We start from the raw sequence: 17912 nt of genomic DNA, 5'->3' as shown, positions 1-17912 counted from the left end.
AGTTTCTGAATTTTGTACTAGTATCTGACTCATAGAAAGAGAGATGACGAGATCCATGATGTACATATAACATTCCCAGCAATTCTACATCTCAGCTACACACACACACATACTGTCAGCCATACTATATACCTCCCTCCCTCTACCCAGGATAAGGATCTGCCTGTAGCTTCCAGCTTTACACAACTCACACTGTGGTTTCTACATGCCGGCAGAACATTATTTTCTCTGTCAGTGTGTATCAGTGAGAGTTCGTCCTGGAATTCAGAGGGAGGGGGCCCCTGTCGGGAGAAGAGGGAGGGAGGAGTTATTTAGCCTCAGGCCAGATGGCTGCCAACCCTAAAGTTAGAAGATACTGGTTCAGGTCTAGGGGCAACCAAAATTGTGTACACCGGGACTGAAAGAGACAGTTTGGACTTATATCTGTGAAATGCTGTATTTTTGTTAATAGTAGTGAATTAGATAATGTGTTATTTTGTTATCCTGAATACATATAAGAAACTTATCTTCATGGGAATACCCGTTTAAATGCCCACAGCACATGGGCACCACCATCCCCACTTCCTCCCGTGATGCTGTACATACTGTAACAGACCATCAGCTGTATTGCCGTATACATATAGTTTATTTTTATGCTACTGAAGAACAAATAAGATACTTTGAAACACGTCTAGAAAATAAGAAAAACCTTCTTGTATATTGGCAAAGGATCGGCTAATCCATAAGGGCATTCATTTCTATAGAAGGTAACCATATATATTCATAAGCAAAAGATGGAATCAGTTTATTTATCCTGGATGGGCCACCTATTGAGACAAAGCCATTCATAAACCATATTCTTACCATCCCAAAAGCCAATCCCTATAGAGTTTGCTGCACTGCTCTCGGTGCATCTCTGAATCACAATATGCATGCGCTGAGAGTCAGAGAGGATTTACTGCAGAGTGCCGACAGACACTACAACATGCCGGAGGGCTAACAACTGATTACACCTATACCACAAATCTATAAGGTGCCTTGTTTCTGTATTTAGAATCTTAACAACACTGTGTTGAACTATCATAGGATTACAACACAAAGCCCAATTACGCAATCTAGGCATCTAATGAGCTATCTGTGGACACGTTGCATGGATTCAAGAGCTACTGCATGGATTCAGTGAAATACTCCAGGATAGCATCTCTAACAAACCCCTCAAATATTTGCCCCACCACAGAAGTTATACTCACAGGTCTTTAGTTTCCAGGATCACTTTTTGATCCTTTTTTGTATATTGGTACCACATTTGCTATTCACCAGTCCTGTGGAACATAACCAGTCCTCAGTGAATCTTCAAATATTAAAAATAACGGTTTGTCTATCACGGTACATAGTTCATGCAGAACCCGGGGGTGTATGCCATCTGGCCCCAGTGATTTATCTATCTTAGTGGTTGTTAGGCGGCACCGTATTTCTTCCTGTGTTAAACTGTTGACACTCCAAAGAGAATTTACATTATTCCTCATTGTGTCTTCCACCAAGGGACTTTCCTGGGTAAAGACAGTCGAGAAGACAACGTCAGTAGATTGGCCCTTTCCTCATCTCCTTCCACAATGACCCCCATGTTATTCCTACGAGGGCCCACACTCTCCGTTTTTAGTTTCTTATCATTTATATACTTGAAAAATATTTTGGGATTATTTTTGTTCTCCTTGGCAATATTTCTCTCAGTCTCTATTTTTGCAGCCTTTTTCTGCTTTTCACAGAATTTATATTTCTCTCTATAATCCTGTAATGCCTCATAGCTACCTTCACATTTTAGCACCTTAAACGCCTTATCTTTCTCACTTATTGCTTTCCTTACAAGACTAGTAAGCCACATTGGCTTTTTCTTGTTCCTCTTATGCTTCTTCCCATATGGTATGTGTTTCTCACAGGACTTTTTTAGAATTTATGAGAAGTAGTCCCATTATTTTTGAGGGGGGGGGGGGCTTTTGCCTTTGAGAACATTGTCCCAGTCTATACCTTTAAGGTCTTCCCTTAGTTGCTGAAAATTTGCCCTCCTGAAGTTTAGAGTGTTCGTTGCCCCTCCACTAACACTCTTAGTAAAGCGCAATACAAAATCAATGATATCATGATCACTATTCTCCAGGTTCCCCCCAACCTGTAGTTTTGATACCCTATCAGGTCTGTTGGTTAGGATAAGGTCCAGCAGTGTCCGCCCTCTTGTTGGCACCAGGACTAATTTCGACGGGTAATTGTCTTTTGTTGTTGACAAGAACCTGCTGCCTTTGAATGACCTGCAGGTTTCTGCCTCCCAGTCAATATCTGGGTAATTGAAGTCCCCCATGATAAGTACTTCACCATGCTTTGAAGCCGCATCCATTTCACTTATCAACATTTCCTCTGCTGCCTCCATTATATTTGGAGCCTTATAACAAACCCCTAGTAATATTTTATTATTCTTTTTCCCTCCCCTTATCTCCACCCATAGGGACTCCACATTTGCATTTGCGTCACCAATGTCATCTTGCAGGACAGGCTTGAGGCAAGAATTCACATATAAACAAAACCCTCCCCCTTTTTTTTTTATACGATTATTTCTAAAAAGACTATATCCATCTATAGTAACAGCCCAGTCATAGCTACTGTCCAGCCATGTCTCGCTGATACCCACTATATCATATTTGCGCTCCAACATTAAGAGTTCCAGTTCCTCCATTTTGTTTGTGAGGCTTCCGGCATTTAAGTACATGCACTTTATATGGTTTTCCCTATTCCTATTACTTTTGTTCTCATTCCCCAATCTTAATCCAGCCCCCACTTTTCCTCCCCCATGGATTGTGACTGTTTCCAGCTCTTTATCTACACTGTCTATTTGCCCTGCACAAGTATCCTTCTCTAACTTTGTTACAAACATCAGTATTAGCTCCATAATCACATAAAGTCTCCCTTAACCAAAAAATACTTACCATTCCATCGATAACACAGGTACCTCCGTCCCTAACACCCCTGGCCGTATATATTTCACTTACCAATGCAGTCCGAGAGTTTGCCGTTCTCTTTTGGCCATAATGGCTTCCGTAGTCTCTGCGATACGAGACATCGCTATAGCTGTCCATTCTTATTAAAGACAGACAGGTACGACTAGAAGAGCTATAACAAAAATTCTGAGATAATATTGATTCTAATGTTTAAATGTGGTATTGATCCGCTTTTATCTTTATGAAGCGTGGTATAATATTATTTATATTTTTTATAAATATTTATATTTATAACTTTATATGGACTTAATTATATATGAATTCTTTATGCATTTATTACTATGTGTACCCTACATTGGTTCTCTTTTTGATTTTTTTTACCCTGGCATATATGGAAACATGAAGTATTGCCAATTAGTTTTATGAAAGTATACTATCACACATTGTGTTTGTTTACATTTGACATCATGCTTACGTAACCCACACATCATCTTTCCGCCAAGAGGATAAGTCTATAAGCCACATACTTTTATTGTACTGCACACTTTATGTAACTGAGGAAGAGCCAAGTCCAGGCTCGAAACGCATTTTACCAAGCGAACTAATAAACAAACCTAATCAGAACAAAAAGTTTTATATTGAGTAACTGGCGCCGCAAATATCCTGGGAACCACCACCAAACTCTCGTCACTGGCAATCCCTTGCCACGGAGTCCATGAGGGCTGGCGAAACCACTCAAACATCCTAGCCAAAGCCTTTTAACGTGTTGTACCAACTGTACAACCAAAAAAGCTGAGCACAGTTCATTATAGCATAAGTAACTATAGTCCTATCAGGTCACACACATATGGCACTCACATTGTCTTTCTTTTTCTTTCCTTTCCAGGGAGACAGGTGGTCTTGTGAATTGGGAGGTGGTGGCTACAGGCTGGGCAGCATGGGGAGCCTTTGCTGTTTTCAGGCCTTTTTGGTGTCTCAGCCACTGCAGCTCATGTTTACTCTGCACATGCCTGGTCATATATATAATGTACTCAGATTGTTAAGGCTTTGGCCACACTTTATGGACTGGTGGCACAGCATGCAAAACACATAAGTTTTGTCTTTTCCATTCAGTGAGAACATTCAAACCTCCAGACACCCGAAAGTAAGGTCTTTGATTCTTGGGTTCCCTTATCACATAGTAGCAGTAGTAGGCAAGGATGTGGCTGTGAGCTGACAGTTGTGCCATGGCCCCCTGTTGCTTATTCTTCTAGCTGCCTGGGGCTTCCTTCCCACCACCTCTTCATCCAGAAAATCACTGCCTTTTATCATTTATAGATCTTGGACCTCGTCATCACCTCTTCTACCACAGAGCCCTCACCACTGCACACCGCAGAAAGCCACATCGTAATCATACTTTAAGAGAAAGTACAATGACAGTTATACTTTATCATTCATCAAATACTTAAGCATGATTCTTAGCTATAAGCCCTCATGCACACTATTGTTTTTTTCCTTAGGTGTGTAAGCTATGGTTTTTGTGGCTTGCTCACGCCCTCACAGACACAGCTGAGGATTCCTCAGTCCGTGTCTGAGCATAGCGATTCTAAAATAAAACTCTGAGCAGGTCTTATTCTTTGCTACTTGGGCAGACCCAAAGAAGTCAGTTTGCCCCGAAATTTGTGGTGGGTTGCTGGGCAATGATTATTAGCCGGTCTTGCATTTTTTTTACAGGCCTGGAAATGTAGAGAAAACAAGGGCAGGCCTGGCTTGCTTTCATACTGCTCAGACCTTGATTGATTTGCCATCAGCTCTTTTCCAGATTTTTAAATAGAAATGGACAATTTGCCTTTGTACCAGGGTCATATTATCCAGAAGTACAACTAGTTGATAATTAGATAGAAAGTAAATGTTTTTGAATGTGAATTTATGTATGTATTTGGAATTCACATGTGTTTCATGTGATTATTACATTTCAGAAAATAATGGGTAACTTTTCATTTTATTAGGCTTTCGTTGGAGACCAAGTTTTTCTTTTTTTTTTTTTTACTTTGCATCTATACTGAAACATTTGATGGAGGATGGCCTGCATTTACAATATTATTATTTTTCTTCCTTGCATTGTTCTTTCAGATTTGTATTTTGTCGCTGGCGACAAAGCAAAGTGAGCCATTATAGTTGGCTGTTTGCTTGTATGTAATGTTTCTAACAGCTAGACATACATTTCAGGGAATGCTCTGTTCATTATGAAATGCTGAGCATCTGATTCGGAATAATACAATACAGAAAACAACCTATAACAGAGAGCACTTTAAAGTCTTTACAGTAACATTTCTCTATGTATTTTTTGTTGGTTTTTATCTTTCATCAAACATAAGTTACTCAGTGCGTAATTGAGGTTTTTCAAGAGAGCATCAACTGTTTGATTTATTTGTGCGATTGGATCTATTATTCTCAAGGTTTTTTAATAGCTATATAGAGTGTTTTGCAGATGCATACATTTCATATCATTATGTTTTGTTCATTACTGTTTGAGAGCCTGCTTACTATGTACTCCATTTCTGTTAAGCTTCTTGTGAGGATTGGAAACTGAATAGAGCACATTTTTCTAGCTGTCACTTGTTCCTATTTTGAGTGTTTGTTTCTACTTTAATGAGGATCTGAACTTTTATCCATATAGAAACATGGTACACTTTGTTAGTGAGATTGCATTCTCTTTGGCACCAAAGCAGCTGGAAATTTTGACTTTTAACTGAAATATATTTGACAGCAATTGTCTTTCTTTTTGACATATTTTAATGTACCGTACATGCACACTGAGAGGAAGAGTGGGTGAGCAGAAAACATAAACCCAGCAGTCACCTTTTGAGGATCAAAAATATCTACGTTCTTCTTGTCTTTGTACTTAATACCAGCAGACTAGTAAATGTCTTACCTTATGATAACAAAGTAAGCTAAACCTCCACCCCCAAAAACATGATTGTTAACTGAATGCCAACTGTTTCGTCTCCTGTGATCTTGTACTTTTGGTTTGTGTTCTCATATGTATTTTACAACAACTATAAACTATTGAAATATTTTGGTTTTTTTACATCTACCATATTTACTCGTGTATAAGTTGAGTTTTATAACATTAAAAATGTGCTGAAAAACCCCAACTTATACATGAGTGTATAAAAAAATAAACTTACATACTTACCTCCCGATGCTTTGCGCAGCTTCTCTTCCTTTTGCTCTTTATATGTAACAAAGCAGGCAGAGATGCCTCCTTGCACTCTGCCTTCCAGAGCACACTATGATGCTGCAGGTGGAACGCACAGATTCTTCTCTCCTCTCTCTTTGTTACATGTGAAAAGAAAAAGGAAGAGGAGCCATGCGAAGCATTGGAAGATGAGCATGTAAGTTTATTTTTTTAATGCACAAAGGGGCTGCAGGACATTGCATTATTAGGGGGGCTGCAGGGGATTTTATTATTGAAGGGGGCTGCTGTAGAGCATTTAAGTATTTGGGGGCTGCTAATTATTGGTGGGGGGCTGCTGTAGGGAATTTAATTTTTGAAAGGGCCCGCTACAGGGCATTTAATTAGTCCGCGGGGCTGATGCACGGCATTTCATTATTGGGGGGCTGCTGCAGGTCATTTCCTTACAGGGGGAGGTTGTGGCCAATGCATTTCTCACCCTAGGCTTATAATCAAGTCAAAACGTTTTCCTAGTTATTTGTGGCAAAATTAGTGGCTTCAGCTTATACTTGGGACGACTTATACTCAGGTATGCATACAGTAATGCTAAAGGAATATTTTAAGCCAGACTTTCTAATGAGTTTTTTTTATGAAGGCTCTGTTTTGCTTTTAAATATGTTTACTGTTTAAATGCATTAAACCCCTTAAGGCTCATTTTCACACGTCCCCACAAAGCAAGTTAGGCCCTATCCAGAGGGTAGAGCTAACTTGATTGGTGGGGGGGTCTCAGTGATGGGACACCCATTGATCACGAGAACGGGAGACTTGCACGGGCTGCCCCGCTCATCTCTATGGAGCTGATATTTCTGTGTTTCAATCTATTTTGATACAGATTTTTTATTTTATACACCGTATAACATTGCTTTTGCATCTCCAGCTTCTTAGATTTAGGCACTGTAACTGTGGTTTTCTAATATTTGTTATTCATGGCCTCCTTCTTTCTAAAATCAACTTTTTAATTTATACTAATGAACCTGAGGAGCTTTGAGGAAAGTTACCATATCTCCTTTGTGCTGTCTTTTTATTGGTGGTTACAATGAGTAGAGCAAGCCTCCCCTTCCCCTTCATTTAACGAATACAAGATGATCATCACTAGCACAGCCGCATTTTACAAGTGCCATTTTCTTCAAAAAGCGGCCATTCAAAGAAATAGTAAACTACACACAAGATGGAGAGGTGAGTATTAATCATCTACCCAGTAAATCTGATGGCAGATGTCCTTTAAAGGTTCGAAAAGCTGCAGATAGAGAATAGTTAACTATTGATGTAGCCCTAAGTAGATCATTGGAGACTTTGGTAAGGGCAGTTAAAGGGGAATGCATGGCAGAAAGACAATAAATTAGGCAACAACATACCAATAAACATTTGGAGATTAGAGTCGCCCGATAATATAATATCCAGTGCCATTAAACATCCCCTATAATATACTGTCCAGGACTCATTATCTCCACTGAAGCAGGTAGAGACATGTACATGCGCTCTGCCTGTGTGTACAGTATGATGCAGCAGAGTGATGATGTCATCACATCATGGCCACAGCATACTGTTAACACAGACAGATAGCGGGTACGTGTCTCTGCCTGTGTCGCTGAATAAATTCTATTTGTGACTCAATTGATTGTCCTTCCCTTGTCTTGGGCCCTTATCTTGCCTTATCTACCGCCAATAGCTGATTTTATATACAGTAGATGGTCACTGTGATTAATATTGACATGTAATTAACAAAGACTGTTGGTTACATGTTGGCTGCAATAAATTTTGGTAATAGGAAATATATGACATGATGGAATCACATTTAAAAAAATACCTTGTAAAATACATAAAATATATTTCTTGACTATAATAGCTGGCCTTGCACTCATCATTGTCTTGTAAGAAATGGCCATTCTCATATCTTTATATTACATGTTCTTGAAGGTATTTGATTGTCCACGTGTTACTTTTCCTTTGAATGTTTGCACCATTTTCTAGGCTTTATACTCATTGTTCTCTTCCTTGTTTAAAAGATCACAGAAGAGACTGCTTCACCTGGATGACCTAGTTTTGATAAATTTGGAAGTTGTTCTTGCTTAAGAAGGTGGGCTGCCTTATCCACATAAAAAAAATGATAAAAGGAAAGTGAGCATCTTGGCAATGTGCACAGATTCTACTAGGCCAATAGATGTCTCTACATGTCTGTAGATGTCTCTACAGATAAGCTTTCTGTGCAAATTACTTTGATAACAATGAAAATATTTCTGTAAAACAGTACATTTTCTTTATGCGTGTATGCCTAACTATTATTTCATTATTCTTCACATATCTTTTATAAGTTTAAATTCCAATATGTTTTATGACCACCGTGCCTTGACTCAGTCTCTAAAACAATCTGCGCCTACTGTAGTTGTTCAGGGTGCTAAATGCTTTAAAGAATTTCCAGTATAGACACTTAGGTAATATGACACAATGTAAAAAGTCAGTTCCTCACCTCTTTATTCTACTGCAATATTTAAGGCAAAGGTTTGGTGTGTGTGCTATCATAATAGAGAAGGCATTTAAATATATAATGTTATCCCGAAGTTTTCACTGCAAAGTTATTCATGAACACACTGTTCCGATAAAGCTAGCAGTTTAACACTGCTAATAATGGAGTATTGCTAGGAGCTGCTTACTTTAGTAGGCAGATCCTAGTGCGTTTTTTGGGGCGATAGGTCCCCTATAATATCTCTATGAAATACAGTTGGGGTACTCTGATATGCATCACTCATGGGGCCCTCCTAGCTTAGGGACCTGCTGGTGGATTCACCTGTAGAACATTATAAGCATGTCCAAGTACAGTGGCAGATTGTCAGACACTGCCTATTTGACAGCATCAACGTATACATCCAGTTAAGTAAGAAAAATTATAATTCTGACAATTTATTTACTTTTTCCAAGAGAAATATCACAAATCTCAGTTCTCGGAAGTGGTGTTCACAAATTGATAAGCCATATAGAATGCCAAAGATTTCTAAAATAGACTTGTGTGAAGACTTGTCAAGTCCTCTAAAAATTTTATTACTATGCAGGGGTGAACCTAGCTTCTCTGCTTCCTAAGACAAACTAGAGAAAGGTTTTCTTTAACCTTTCTTTAACATCCTTAACCATGCTGTGTCTTTCATCCATGCTAGGCAGAAAACCATATTGTGTCAGTAAGTTTAGTTAATGGATTCTGTCTACATACATTCTGTGGAACATCCTGCTTAGTAGTGGATGACTGTGGTGGTACAGCCACCTGTGGCAAGATGCTCAACTTGTCTAATTTGAGTTTATAGTACAAAAGTAAGTAGAAACACTAAAGGAGTGTTAGTTAAATAGTAGAATGAATTGTATTAAAAATCACTATTTTAAAATGTTTAAACTTGAACATAAACAACAAAATTGACATGAAACTTTCATAAAAGGAAAATAATTTGACTTGCAGGTCAGACAAAATGCAGAACACAATTATAGCGGTAAACATTACCCTATGTGCTGCATGACTATACTGGTGGCACAAATCTAAGGTCAGCCACAATAGCTTTTTAAAAGCGTTTTTAAAAGCTTTTTTACGACACTGCTGAAAAAAATGAAAATAGTTGAGTGCACGCACTCCCTGACCAGCAATAGAAAAATAAAAAGATAGGTGGCACTCCAAATTAGTGGAATAAATCAAGTGGTTTTTATTCCCAAGCTGCTACGTTTCAGCTTTGTCCGAAGCCTTTCTCAAGCAAATGATCAAGTGCATAAAGATTATATTTATAGGAAGTAGAGATAAGCGAGCACTAAATTGCTCGAGTGCTCGTTACTCCAGTCAAACTTTTTCCGATGCTCGAGTGCTCGTTTCGGATAACGAACCGCATTGAAGTCAATGGGAGACTTGAGCATTTTTCAAGGGGACCAATAAAATGTGTAATTTTATTGAGAAATAAGGAAGTCAGTCCTGTTTCTTCATTTTTTTTTATTATTGTGAAGAACACCTTTCTGCTATTATGTCTTCTGATAAGTTAGCAGATGCTTGAAAACATCTGCAATGTGTTCTTCACTGTGTTCACTGTGTTCTTCACTTAAATGATCCTTAATGATCCTTAAATGATCCTGTGTTCACTGTGTTCTTCACTGTGTTCTTCACTTAAATGATCCTTAAGTGAAAGCTCTTCTCGAGCAGGCTCAGTATGCTCGCTCATCTCTAATAGGAAGTGATTAATACATAATAGGTGGAGCATTGTAACATGTAAGCTAGTCATATAAATAGCATGTGAATCAATAGCATACATAATCGTTAATAATATATAAAAAAAGTGGATACATAATCCAAAGTGTACATGTGAGTGAGTAATATACGTTAACACTGCGATCCTGTTCAAGTCAATACATAACGGCATCTTTTAAATAGGTCCGCGCATGCTCGGGCCGGACTCACAGGTTATATCCAATTATAGCTTTTTAAATGTTCTCCTGACATGAGCGATCATGCCCTCAAAAATAGCCACACCTACACCTCTAGCTACCTAGTCATATGCGGTAAGTCTGCCCTCTGCATCACTCCTGGTTCGTCATATGGTCTCACACGTGAGCACTGACATCATTGACACATGACTTGCCTTTGTGACATGTGCAGTACTAAACCCAATGTACATTGTTTGAGGGTAAACAGAGTTTATATATATACATTACTAAAGGTAAGTCTACCAGGCGTGGAACACATATAACGCCTCAGATAAGTATCTGTGGTATATTCCGTATTTCTTATTCGCCATTGGGACAAACCCAAAAGTAAAAATAACCAATGCATCGGCAACCACGCCGTTTCAAAACAACAAATTATTAAAGGACCTGTGAGTCCGGCCTGTGCATGTTCAGACCTACTTGGAAGACGCCAGTATGTATTGACTTGATCAGGATCGCAGTGTTAACGTATGTTACTCTCTCACATGTACACTTTGGATTATGTATTCACTTTTTAATATATTATTAACGATTATGTATGTTATTGATACACAGGCTATTTATATGACTTACTTACATGTTACTAGGCTCCCCCTATTATGTATTGATCACTTCCTATAAATATTCCTAAGTTGAAACGTAGCAGTTTGGGAATAAAAACCACTTGATTTATTCCACTAATTTGGAGTACCACTTATGTATACTTGAGTATAAGCCTAGTTTTTCAGCACAAAATTGTACTGAAAAATGTTCTCAAAAACCCTAACTCGGCTTATACTCGAGTCAAGAAAAAATAGTCAAAACTCACCTTTCCGACGTCACCCGTAGGTCTTATGCTTGTTTCTATGTTCTGGTGCCGCTGCGGGCCCTTCGGATCCTCTTCAGTATTTTCCGCTCCTCTTCAGGCCTCCTCTTCAGGCTGACAGCTCACAAACAATGATGTTGGCAAGCAGCTGAAGTAATTCTGTGTGCCACAAAGACCCGAAGAAGAGCGGAAGGATCTGAAGGGGACCGAATACAGCATCGGAGACAGACTGGGCAGGCTATATACTACAGGGTCTGGGCAGGCAATATCCTACAGGGGGCTGACAGGCTATTCACTACAGGGTCTGGCAGGCCATATACTACAGGGGTCTTGCTGGCTATATACTGGGAGGCTGTGACCAATGCATTTCCCACCCTTGGCTTATACTCAAGTCAATAGGGTTTCTCAGTTTTTTGGGTTGAAATTAGGGATCTTGGCTTATACTCGGTCGGCTTATACTCGAGTATATACGGGTGTATGTGTATATATATATATATATATATATATATATATATATAAAGCAACCAGGCGAAGTAGCACTTGGTTAATGTATTGTAGGTTAGGAGGTGCCTTTGGGTCAGAAAATACATGGTGTTATGGTTTAAAATAATTTAAGTAATAGGAATTTGGGAGTCTAGTATCCTGTTTCTAATACTATCAATAAAACTACAGATATTTTTGCCAGATTTTCTAAAAAGAGGGAGTGCACTAATGTCTAAATGACTAAAATTTCAGATCAATAGGTGCAATTTTGCATGTTTCACTTTTGATCAAAAGGCTAAGGCTAAGGTCTGGGGGATTGACTGTCTAGTGACTTTACAAAAAAGTGTCCGTTTCAAATGGCAACTATTTATTCACAGTGGAGATTTAACTGGCTCCCATAGAGAGGTTGATACTGGAGGGCAAAGTTCGGGTCATAAGTGAGGCAGTGTCTGGATGCTTGCATTGCATTTTCTAATACTATAATGGCTAGGCTACGGATTAATACAGGAATGCATTTTTCCTGTGAGCTAAACCACTTTTAAGCTTTACACAGACTGACATTCACCCCAAAATTTACAAAACACCCCAGATAATCAGCGGCATGAAAAGGTCTTAACATTTTTCTTCTGTCGCTCTGTCAGATGATAATAGATCATTTAGTTTTTGTTTGGGGTTTGATGAAAATCAACCTTGAAGTATTGTGCTGCTATAAGCAACAATGTCATACATACTGTGCCCTATTAAAATGTTTCAAGGTCAGTAACATCTAGAGAGCTTTGATGCGAGTTCAAACAAGGGAGGATGTATAGATAGCAGTTTATAACAATCTGTTGTTTCATTTCAGACATGCTGGGAGTGGAAGGCATTTTCAATGTAATAGATAAATAAAATGAATGAATGATACAAATATCAGTATTATATTAACTATTTACAATCTGGATACAGTAATGAGTCATATTTCCTCTGTAAAACTGACAGGGACTTCAGTGATATATGGGATGGATTTGAACACGTGTCCAGTTTCTGGTTATTTAAATATTTACTTTTTGGCAAAATAATTATAGTATATTCAGTAGTACATTGAATATTACATCAAGCTCTTCCTTAGTAGCAGTGAATTTAAAGAGGACCTCCCCCTCCCCCTCAAAATGGCACTAGGAGCTGCTTACTATAGAAAGCAGATCCTAGTGCTAAAACATCGGAAACCTCTGATAACGCTAACAAGCACTGCTGCGCTGTACACTACAAACGCCAGAACACTCTGAAAGTGGTCCGGCATATTCATGAGGGGGCAGGTTTAGGGGAAGGGCCCCCCCCCCCGAGAAGTCCGCTGGCCTATGGTGCGAGAGGGGCAGTCCGGAGAAGAGGCAGTGCCTCGGACTGCCCCCTTATGAATACGCCGGACCGCTCTCAAAGCCTGTAGTATACAGTGCAGCAGTGTTTATTAGCGTTATCGGAGGTGTCAGATAACTCTAGCAGTATAACACTGCTGCGTCTGTTTTAGCACTAGGAGCTGCTTACTTTAGTAAGCAGCTCCTAGTGACGTTTTTGAGGGTGACAGGTCCTTTTTAAGGAAGGGGAAGCGTGATAGTGTCCTATTCTTCCTTAGTCCTTCATATCCAGATTCTTGCTTTTGTACCAAAACATTAGTAACTACCCTTTGTTAATACATCATTTGTACCTGTTACATTCTGTTTACCAAATGTAATCCTCCCACTTTCCATTACTCTTTTATTAGGATCCTATAATGGATTAAATGGATAATGGTATTTGGCTGCTACATTGCTATCATCTGGATTATATCATTATCACATTTTGGGGTTCTTAACTCCTAAAAAGAGATGAAGGATTGTTTATGGTTATAGACCCTTTAGTGCTGCACTTTCAAATGGACTTTGTATAAAATAAATTAATTTAAATTTCAGACTATGTTATTACAAGTATTCATTTATGTAATTCCTTTAACAATGATTGTTGTCAGGCCATATATCTATATTACATTAGGATTAAAATCAGTGCTGAGAATTTATTAATTCAGTGCATTGTTAATAAAGGCTAACTCCAAGGATTTCATAGGATCTAAAGACCTATGGAAGGATGTCATCATTTTACACTAGCTGAAGATATAGAATAAAAAAAAAAACTGGCTAAATGTGCCAGAAGGCCTATTTAGGGCGTATGCACATATATGGGACAGTGTGCTTTCCACACAAATTGTGGTTAGCTCATGACCACCATAGAGGTCTATTATGAATGGCTACTGAACGGTGAGCCCCCCATGCCTCACCATACAAAACTGACTGCAAACGTTACCCTATTCGTGGTCCATTTCTGCTTATGGCCATTTGCATTAGGCCATAACTTGCCTAAAGTAAAACCTGACAAAGATACTGTGGATCACATTATTATTATGTGTTTTAGGACTGTTTCACACTTTTGTGTTAGGTCAGCGAGTCATGAAGTGTGACTTACCATGTTTCCCTGACCAATCAATCCCTGTGTCCATGATGGGAGACATCATTGTGATTTGTGTTACAACGAGTCTATGCTTTCAGCAGTGCCAAACAAAAAAAATTTTGCAGGGAAGCAGGGACTCTATTTTCTCATGACAAAAAAAGTGGGGTCCAGAGGAAACGATTTCTGGAAGTACTATATGCCATGAACCAATTGCCTGTTTCTTGATTATGTTTCTTCTTAATTGCCCGTTTCTTTCCTGACCCTTGGGAGTAGCGATAAGCTAAGCTGGGGAGGTTACAAGATACATCTCTTTTGTCTGAAATCCTCCATTAACTTTAATGTGACTACAGAGATCACTGTTCCATTAGTCCAATATAAGGGAATAACGTGCTGGTGAGAAACAGTACGCCATTTTATATATGAAGCACCCAAGCTCTCTGGGACCACGAGCTTTTTTTGCATATAGCTCTATATTAAATTATGATTTGAGTCAACTTTTGGAATACTAAGATCATTAATGCAGTTTAACCTTTCGTCTTGGAAGGAGCACGTTCAGTATAACCTGATTTGGGCATGCAAGGCCTAGTTATATTGTGCTACAGTATTATTTATTTACATGATGAAGGCTGATTGAATGCCATTCCCATGGGATTTAAAGAACTATGGATCTGTTCTCATCATATTACAGTAGCAGAAGCTCAGGAACAAAAGCACAGTTCACTTTTATGGGACTTTTTTGTGACCCACAGCTTCCAGACCCTTATCCTCTGTCCTTCAGGTAGGAGAAAAATATTTATAGTGGTAAAACCCCTTTAATCTCTGTGTAAATAGAAAGAAGAAACAGACAATCCAACATATTGATTTGTCCCCATACTGATCCCTGATAGGTAAGTTTCCTTTATAAAGTGCTCTCATCTAATAACAGTGAGCGCAACCTCATCAATAAGGATATTTGTATAATTATACATTATACAAATTATAATTATTATTATTACCAAACCTCCTCAAAATATTTACATAGCGTTTACTATTGTGCAGTGAAGAATCTACATGAAAAGGACCTACTCTTCTAGGAAGGATCACATGTTTTAAACTATGGCATAGTTAAGAGTTAATAGATTTGAATCATTGTGCTATATTTACCATAAAAATAAACCCATTAGAAAATACAAATCTTTGGAATTTGAGCAGGAAAAAAAACCTAAAAAAGGTTTGTGTCCTGAAGGCCATTTTTGGCTGTGTCCTTAATTTTTTTTATTCTTTATTATTTTTATCATTAATCACAAGTACTACCTCTTTTTGCCTTTGCTGGGGGATTCCAGGGGTTTACTGACAGCCAGAATCGCCTATTGTACTTTACCTCGTAATATATCTTTTTAGGTTTATCCCAATGGCTTTAAAATGGAAATGGACCATACTCTGGATATTTATCTTGAGTTGTGCAGTGTACTGAGCCTGGTAGACTTACCTATTAGGGTTTTGTATATTTTGCTCAATTTGCCCTTAAACAGTATGGCTTCCGTACACTTGGATGTGTACTGTGCATGTCCAAAGGTTATCACGTGACCAGAGCGACGTCACTCATATCTGGGATGATAGTGTGCCTGACCAGAAGTGACACGGACGGCCGACTGGCCCCATACACTGTGGAAGCCAGACTACTGGAGAACATAATTGCAGGCGTGGCTACAGCCGAACATGGGCGTGTTGGGAATAAGAGGCATAGAAATGCTATGATGGCTGTAATTTGATAACACAGTCCTGCATGTGTTGCGCAGATCATATTGAGATAAGCTGTGCATTACATGTTCTGACCAGGATCCCTTTGTAATACTTGTACACATGTATTGGTTCACTTATGAATATGTATCACTTTATATATCACTGCTTGTTTATTGCCATTGTAATTGCATTTTCATATAATGTAACACTTATCTCCATCTACTAACTCATTGGTCCACTTCCTATAAATATATTTGATGTTCACTTGATCATTTGCTTGCAAAAGGCTCCGGATGAAGTTGAAAAGTGGCAGCTTGGGGATAAAAACCACTCGATTTTGTTCCACAACCCTGGAGTGCCACCTTTTTCTGTTTTTTTTTAAAGTTTATATTGATAAATATGCACCATTATTGTATAAATAAAGTTTGTATTGTTTAGAGGGAAATACCGTAACACATGTGACTTATTCTCTTTTGTTAATTTTTTTTATATTAAGCAGTTCTGAAGTTAAATTCATTGAAATGTCAAGTTTAGCATTGAGCTATCCACGATAGTAATGGGTTAAGCTCAATGGAAATTTTAAAAATCGTCAATTAAAAGTGTACAGCACTGCCTGGCAGTCCACAACTGATCTGATGTCCTTTTATAAGTGAGTGATGAAGGGCAAAATCATGGGGCATGTATGTAAACGAATATTATGAACAGAAAATATTCCACTCACTAGGCTTTGATCTGCCTTTCTTCTTTGGATGTCCTTGTGGAAACATTACAGACAAGGTTGTAAAATGAGTTTTGGATACTGTACAAATATGCCAAGAATTGTATTAATTGGCCTAATACAAGGTGGCTGGGCACAGTTGGGGAAAGTGTCAGTGTAGGGAGAATCCCCACCAAGTAAGACGGTCTGTGCAATTAGCTATCTGAACTCTAACCCTTCTAGAATAATTAATGAATAACAGAGGGGATCAAGACAAAGACACAAAGTGATTTGGTGGGTGCTAGCTAGTAATACATCAAAGAATGTTGGTAATTGGCCCTGTGGCTTTCATTCTTTGCCCTATTTCTTTCAATTCATTGACTCAAAATAATAGGTTCAGGTTCATTATCAACAGGTTTAAGCTGTAAGAGTAAAACACTTCAACAAAGCTATGATTGTAACTGGACGGGTGGCTAAGGGAAAGAGTTTGAGACCATTTCATACTCCCTTAAAAGGGAAGGTAATAAGCAAAGTGTAAGGCGCATATCATACATCAGCATAATATACCTGTAAAAGTTTAACTTGTCAAAGGAGCTCACCATTACAATGCTGGAATACAGCTGGTATGGACAGGTACGTCTAAGTGTTTTGCTTTAGTTATACATTGTAATGCATGATCTGATTTTCTGTGATCCATCATCCTAGGATGTAATGAACAAAGGTATATTTTATTAGCAGTATAGTAGGTCTAGAAGCTGTGGCCTCTTGCCACACGTGCTTGGTGCTAACTTGAAAGGTGGTCACTTGTTAACCCTTTCTTGGCTCTTTAAAACAGAGTGAAGGGTGTGGATTCCCAGGCCCATCCTCAAATTCTTGAATTCAAAGATTCGTTAAGGCTGATAAGGATTTCTAAACTTTGTTTATTACAGATAGGTCTATATTTTGTATACAGTGAGTAATACAAAATCACAGTGCAGAAGACTTTTTATTATACACTGAAAGGGAAATTACAGGTGATTAATTAAAAAAAATCTGCTCATGCGCTTCTATTCGACCAAAAATATTAAATCATTTATGCGTGATAAGATATAATGTGTGAAATTGTAATATTCAATGTATAAG

This window comes from Engystomops pustulosus, chromosome 4 (assembly GCF_040894005.1).
Source record: "Engystomops pustulosus chromosome 4, aEngPut4.maternal, whole genome shotgun sequence".
In the NCBI taxonomy this organism is placed as follows: Eukaryota; Metazoa; Chordata; class Amphibia; order Anura; family Leptodactylidae; genus Engystomops; species Engystomops pustulosus.
Note: the sequence above shows the minus strand (reverse complement) of the source record.